Raw genomic sequence first — 6,443 nt, forward strand, 5'->3', positions numbered from 1 at the left:
CAGTGTACCTGTAACTGTTTCTATGTGGGTCAAACCAAACGTAGATTGCAAGATAGATTATGGGATCACAAAAATGTAATTCGTACAAGAAACAAAGATTATCATGAACAGATGCATGGTGAACTGGCATAGGATAATCTTTGTTGGTTTCATCTACACCTGGCATGTGTTTGATACTTGACACACTCTGAGGAAGGCTGAAGGCCAAAATACATCAGTGGAGGAGGTGACGTGAGGCCAAGTATGGTGACCCATACTAGGAATTTGTGCTCTGCATTTAATCCATCCAAGTGCACAAACACATTAGTGAACACACACACACACACACACACACACACACACCGTGAACACACACCCGGAGCAGTGGGCAGCCATTGCTGCAGCGTCCGGGGAGCTGTTGGGGGTTCGGTGCCTTGCTCAAGGGACTCATCTCAGTCGTGGTATTGAGGGTGGAGAGAGCACCGGTAATTCACTCCTCCCACCTACAATCCCTGACAATCCCAGACTCTCAGACTCTCTAACCATTAGGCCACGGCTGCAGAGTTTTAATTTTTATGCATGTTGAGATGGCCAGAATGTAAATAAAGGCCTTTTAACTTTTTGGACCAGAAGAAGTGCCTTGGATTTCTCTTTTTTCTATTTAAATTAATATTCAGTCACATCATCTTAATACTCACTTAGCTTTTCTGCAGTTTCTTATAGCTGGTAACAGTCGTCTTCTACCCGTATCTGATGTGTTGTATTTCTTAAGGTCAAGCTCATCCAGCACCTCCTCTGACACCTGAAGCATATAGGTTATTGCAAAACAGTGAGCAGCAGAGAGTTTATTCTTTGAGTGTTTGTCTGATTTCACAAACTCCTGAATCTCTCTGTACAGAGTCTGATCCTTCATTTCAAGCAGACAGAGGAGCAGTTTGATAGATCTGTTAGCAAAGAGATTACGTCCATCTTTGATTTTGTTTTTAATGTACTGTGTGGTATTTTTAATGCTCTTTGAGCTGTCCTCTGTCCTTATCAGTAGATGTTCTAAGAGTCTCTGATTGGACTCCAGTGAGATGCCCAGTGGGAACCGGAGAAAAAGATCTAGTTGTCCATTTTCACTCTTAAGGGTTTTATGAACAGCAGTTTTCAGTAGTTCACAAAGAGAGTTGTCCTCAGACCTGTACCTTTCATATTTATTACCCAGAAATACCTGCAGTAATTCTGTGTTCTTAACTACATGGGAGAAAAACAAGCAAGAAACTCCTGAAAGCTCAGATGTATGAAGCTATAGACTTTTCTCTGATGAATCATAGATTCTTCTTTAAAGATCTCAGTGCAAATCCCAGAATGCACTGTGGCATCAGTGACATCTATGCCACTGTCTCTCAGATCCTCCTCATAGAACATCATATTGCCCTTCAAAAGCTGTTTAAAAGCAAGTTCTACCAGAAAGACTCGGGAGAATTTATACTATACCGATTACGTTTATCTAGAAGCTCAGCAAGCAATCCGGTTCTTTGGCGTAGGCCCCGTTCGTAACTCGCATTCAGAGGGTACGGAAACAGCGAGTCCCGCCTGAAGATGAAGGCGGGGGCGCCGCTAACCCCCCGCGGAATCAGGAAAGGGGCCAACTGGTGATGGTGGGGATTGAGGAAGACGATCTGAAGTCTTCGCGAAGGAGGGGATAGCCTGATTGATGGATGTGGTAAATAGAGGGATGACCCAGCTTGGTGGAGTAGAGGAGTTGGAGGAGAGATTCCATCTTGGTGGAGGTGGGGAGGATGGAGGTGCTGGAGCGACAGCATCTGCGAACTCAGACATGGTAAGCGCTACCCTTTAAAGCTACAGTAATGATATGATTGGAAGATGAGGAGGTAATTAGTGAGGCGAACGATTGAGTCTTCCTGCCAGAACTTGCGCTAGCTTCATTTCTACCAGAAAGACTCGGGAGAATTTATACTATACCGTTTACGTTTATGTAGAAGCTCAGCAAGCAATCCGGTTCTTTGGCGTTGGCCCCGTTCGTAACTCGCATTCAGAGGGTACGGAAACAGCGAGTCCCGCCTGAAGATGAAGGCGGGGGCGCCGCTAACCCCCAAAGATAGGTGGACTTAAGGATCCACCAGAACGGGGCCCACCCCCAAAGGACGGTTTTAAAATTACCTAACGGTCATGAATCCTGGGGTTCCTGGCTTAGATGGAGAAAGAAAGAGAACAAATTAGATTTAGATTAGTTTTTTTTTTTTGTTTTTTTTTTTTTATCGTGAAAATGAACATATGCTCCTGGTATCCTTGATTGCAACGTGAAACAGGGCCATCTTTGATAGAACGCATGGGCCACAGGCCATATTTTGATAGAACACATGGGCCACAGGCCATCTTTTGATAGAACACATGGGCCACAGGCCATCTTTTGATAGAACGCTTGGGCCACAGGCCATCTTTTGATAGAACACATGGGCCACAGGCCATCTTTTGATAGAACGCTTGGGCCACAGGCCATCTTTTGATAGAACGCTTGGGCCACAGGCCATCTTTTGATAGAACGCTTGGGCCACAGGCCATCTTTTGATAGAACACATGGGCCACAGGCCATCTTTTGATAGAACGCATGGGCCACAGGCCATCTTTTGATAGAACACATGGGCCACAGGCCATCTTTTAATAGGACGCGTGGCCGCTGGCCGTCCTTTGATAGAACGCATGGGCCACAGCCCGTCTTTTGATAGAACGCATGAATGAATACACAGCCGTCTTTTGATAGAACGCATGATTGAATACACAGGCCATCTTTTGATAGAACGCATGATTGAATACACAGGCCATCTTTTGGTAGAACGCATGATTGAATACGCAGGCCATCTTTTGGTAGAACGCATGATTGAATACGCAGGCCATCTTTTGATAGAACGCATGATTGAATACGCAGGCCATCTTTTGATAGAACGCATGATTGAATACGCAGGCCATCTTTTGATAGAACGCATGATTGAATACGCAGGCCATCTTTTGATAGAACGCATGATTGAATACGCAGGCCATCTTTTGATAGAACGCATGATTGAATACGCAGGCCATCTTTTGATAGAACGCATGGGCCACAGGCCGTCTTGATAGCTTTGGTATTTATAATTACGATAGCGCATGAAGGCAGCATAAGCTGCAGCCACTTGAACCTATAGCGTGTACAGCTGTTTGACGAACGTATAACCCGCAGGCCATCTTGCTTTAGTAGCTAGCCATACAATTCGTGAAAGTGCCAACCGCTTTGGCAAAACACCACCACCAGCAGAAAAAATAGGATTTTACCTAGATCGAGGCTGGAGAGCTTGCTGGGCTTCGAGGATGGGGGTACGGGAGCGATAGCATCGGTGAGCACCGCGGGTTCGTGTCGACGCTCGGCCGCTTGGCTCTCTACGGCTCGGGTTGGCGCGTGTAGCGCGAGCGCGCTGGCGATCAGAGCCTCATGCCGCCGCTTGAGCAGCTCGAGCTCACAGATTCGCCAGACTGGGCTCTAGCCGCTGCTTCTGTCTACCGCCGCCAGCGAGACAACGGTACATTGTTACGACTCCTGCGCCGCAAACACATCCGCAGAGGGGGAGAACCGCACGGTTCACGTTAAACTATGCCGACAGCCGTTTTTAATGAAGTAACCATGGTATCCGTGATAAATCCTGTCAGTTTGAGAGAGTTGACGGCTCCGCTCCTTACAAACTGCGGCTGGATTCCAGTTTCACGCTGTGTGCTGGAGCGACAGCATCTGCGAACTCAGACATGGTAAGCGCTACCCTTTAAAGCTACAGTAATGATATGATTGGAAGATGAGGAGGTAATTAGTGACGCAAACGATTGAGTCTTCCTGCCAGAACTTGCGCTAGCTTCATTTCAGCAAGTTTCACAATAATTTCTCTATTTGGCTTCAGGAGCTTCTCTGGATCCTTCATTTCACACTTCTGATTCTTTAAATTTGTCTGAATGAGCAAGAAATGTATGTACATTTCAGTCAGAGTTTTAGGGATTTCTGCACTGTCATTTTGTTCCAAGTGGTTTTGAAGCACAGTGGCTGAGATCCAGCAGAAGATGGGTATGTGGCACATGATGTGGAGGCTTCTTGCTCTTTTAATATGTGAGATGATTCTGCTGGCTTGATGTTCATCACTGATTCTCTTCTTAAAATATTCATCCTTCTGAGGATCATTGAATCCTTGAATTTATGTCAGACGATTTATGTATTTGGAGTGGATCTGACTGGCTGCTGCTGGTCTGGAGGTGATCCAGATGAGAGCAGAAGCAAGAAGATCTCCTTTAATGAGGTTTTATATCAACACACCCACTAATGAATTCTCAGTAACATCTGAAACTTTATTAGTGTTTGAAAATTTAATTTCAAGTTTGCTTTCATCCAGACCATCAAAAATAAACACAACTTTACACTCCTCATAAATCTTTGAGTCCAGTTCATAAAGTTCAGGATGAAAGTCCAGCAGAAGTCTGTGAAGACTGTACTGTTGATATTTAATTAAGTTCAGCTCTCGAAATGGAAGCACAAACATGAAATCTACATCCTGATTGGCCTTTCCCTCTGCCCAATCTAGAATGAACTTCTGCACAGACACAGTTTTGCCAATTCCAGCAATGCCTTTAGTAAGAACAGCCTTGATATGGTGTTTCTCCTCAGATCCTGGTTCAGGTAATGGTTAAAGATGTCATTACAGCCTATTGAAGTGTGTTGTGTTCTCTGTGTTTTCTCCATCTGTACAACCTCATGTTCTTCATTCACTCCTTCACTGTCTCCCTCTATGATGTAGAGCTGTGTGTAGATACTGTTTAGCAATGTTTGATTCTTTTGTAGTTTGATTCCCTCAAATAATCTCTCATACTTGCTCTTCATGTAGGCTTTGTGAGTCTCTGTTAATCTGTGCAGGACATCATCTGCTGGTTGGTAAGAATCCTCCAGCAGTGTGTGTGTCTGCAGAGTTGTTTTTTTGTTGTGCTGCCTGATGTGGATCTGACAGAGGGAGGAAGTACAGGTTGTATCATCTTCCCCACCACTGTAGGGACAGGAAAAAAAGATAAGCACATTTAAAGATTTACCACCACATCACATAAGGTTTAATCCATAACTAGATGTGCATTAAACAGTTTTAATGTATGACATGGAGGCAAAGTTGTGTTAGAAGTACAAATGACAGCATGCAGAATCAAATGGGTCTTGAACCTTTGTTATGAAACCACGGCATCCATAAAGAAGCAAATTTTTAATAGAAGAAGAATATTTTAATAGTCACCTACATCTTGGATGAATACAATGGCAAATTTTCATTTTTGGGTGAACTATTCCTATAATTAAATTAACAACTGAATATCATCATAAAATCTCATTATGGTTTCACTGCTTGTTTACTTACACAGGGTCAGAGGTCACTGTTCCATTACAGAGATTAGGAGGCTGACAAATAGAGTCATTACTCTTCATACACACACAGCTGGAAACTGGAGATACTGCTGTCTGTCTCATTCTGGTGATATAATTAGCAAAGGTTATTCAGGGACTGTATGCTGACAATCTGCTATACTACTATAATTTGGTTTCCTGTTTTCAGTTTTGACAATGTCTCACCTGGTGTCAGAGTTCACTGCTTCATTACTGAAGGTAATGGGTGCACTCACCCTTTATAGACACACAGCTGGGCTTTGGAGATGCTGCTGTCTGCCCCATTCTGGTGATATAATTACAAAAACTTAGAAATAATTGGGCACTATCTGCAAAAGAAACACATTTAATATGTTGTCATCAGTGTTGGGAGTAACGCTTTAAAAAAGTATTGATATTACAGTAGTAAATTACTTTTTGCTGAAACGCAGTAATATAGGTAATATATATAAGACTATTATATGTGGAACAAGACTTGATCAATTTCCATGAGGATATATATGCAGACGTCTCCTCTTCTTCCACCATCATTTGAACTCTCTGCCTGCCCTAAACCATCTGTCTGTCCTGAACTGTCTGCCTGCCTGGATTTCACACCCACCCTCATCCTTCCAGCTCCGCCTTGGTGGGCGTTGTCCCGCCATCATTCCAGGACTCCATTTCTCCTGCTGCACCTCTTCACTCTGTCCCACCGGCTCGGTTGGGCTCCTCCCTCCCTCAGCTCCACCTCAGTCCTCTTTCGCTCCGGCTCTGCCGCAGACCTTTGGATCGTTGCCTCCGCCTCGGTCACCAGAGCCTTGGGTTCTGCCTTGGCCCTCCGGATCCTTGGTGTCGCCCGGAATCATCAGCTCTCTCTCTCTGCCTCGGGTTCCACCTCCACCTGCTCCGCCTCCGTTGGTCAGTCCTCTGGAGTCGGCAACCCTTCCTCCACCATGGCTTCTCCCTTCCTCGGCTCCACCGTTATCTACCATCATAGCTCCGGCCTGGGTCTCATTTTCTCCTCCAACTTCAAAATCCTCCTACACTG

The 6,443-nt window shown here is 44.8% G+C and overlaps 1 pseudogene; it reads right to left on the bottom strand.

The window, feature by feature from the left end:
- Nucleotides 1-673: 673 nt before the first annotated feature.
- LOC141290527 (NLR family CARD domain-containing protein 3-like) lies at nt 674-5,701 on the bottom strand (annotated as a pseudogene).
- Between the last annotated feature and the right edge of the window lie 742 nt (nt 5,702-6,443).

This window comes from Garra rufa, chromosome 18 (genome assembly GCF_049309525.1).
Source record: "Garra rufa chromosome 18, GarRuf1.0, whole genome shotgun sequence".
In the NCBI taxonomy this organism is placed as follows: domain Eukaryota; kingdom Metazoa; phylum Chordata; class Actinopteri; order Cypriniformes; family Cyprinidae; genus Garra; species Garra rufa.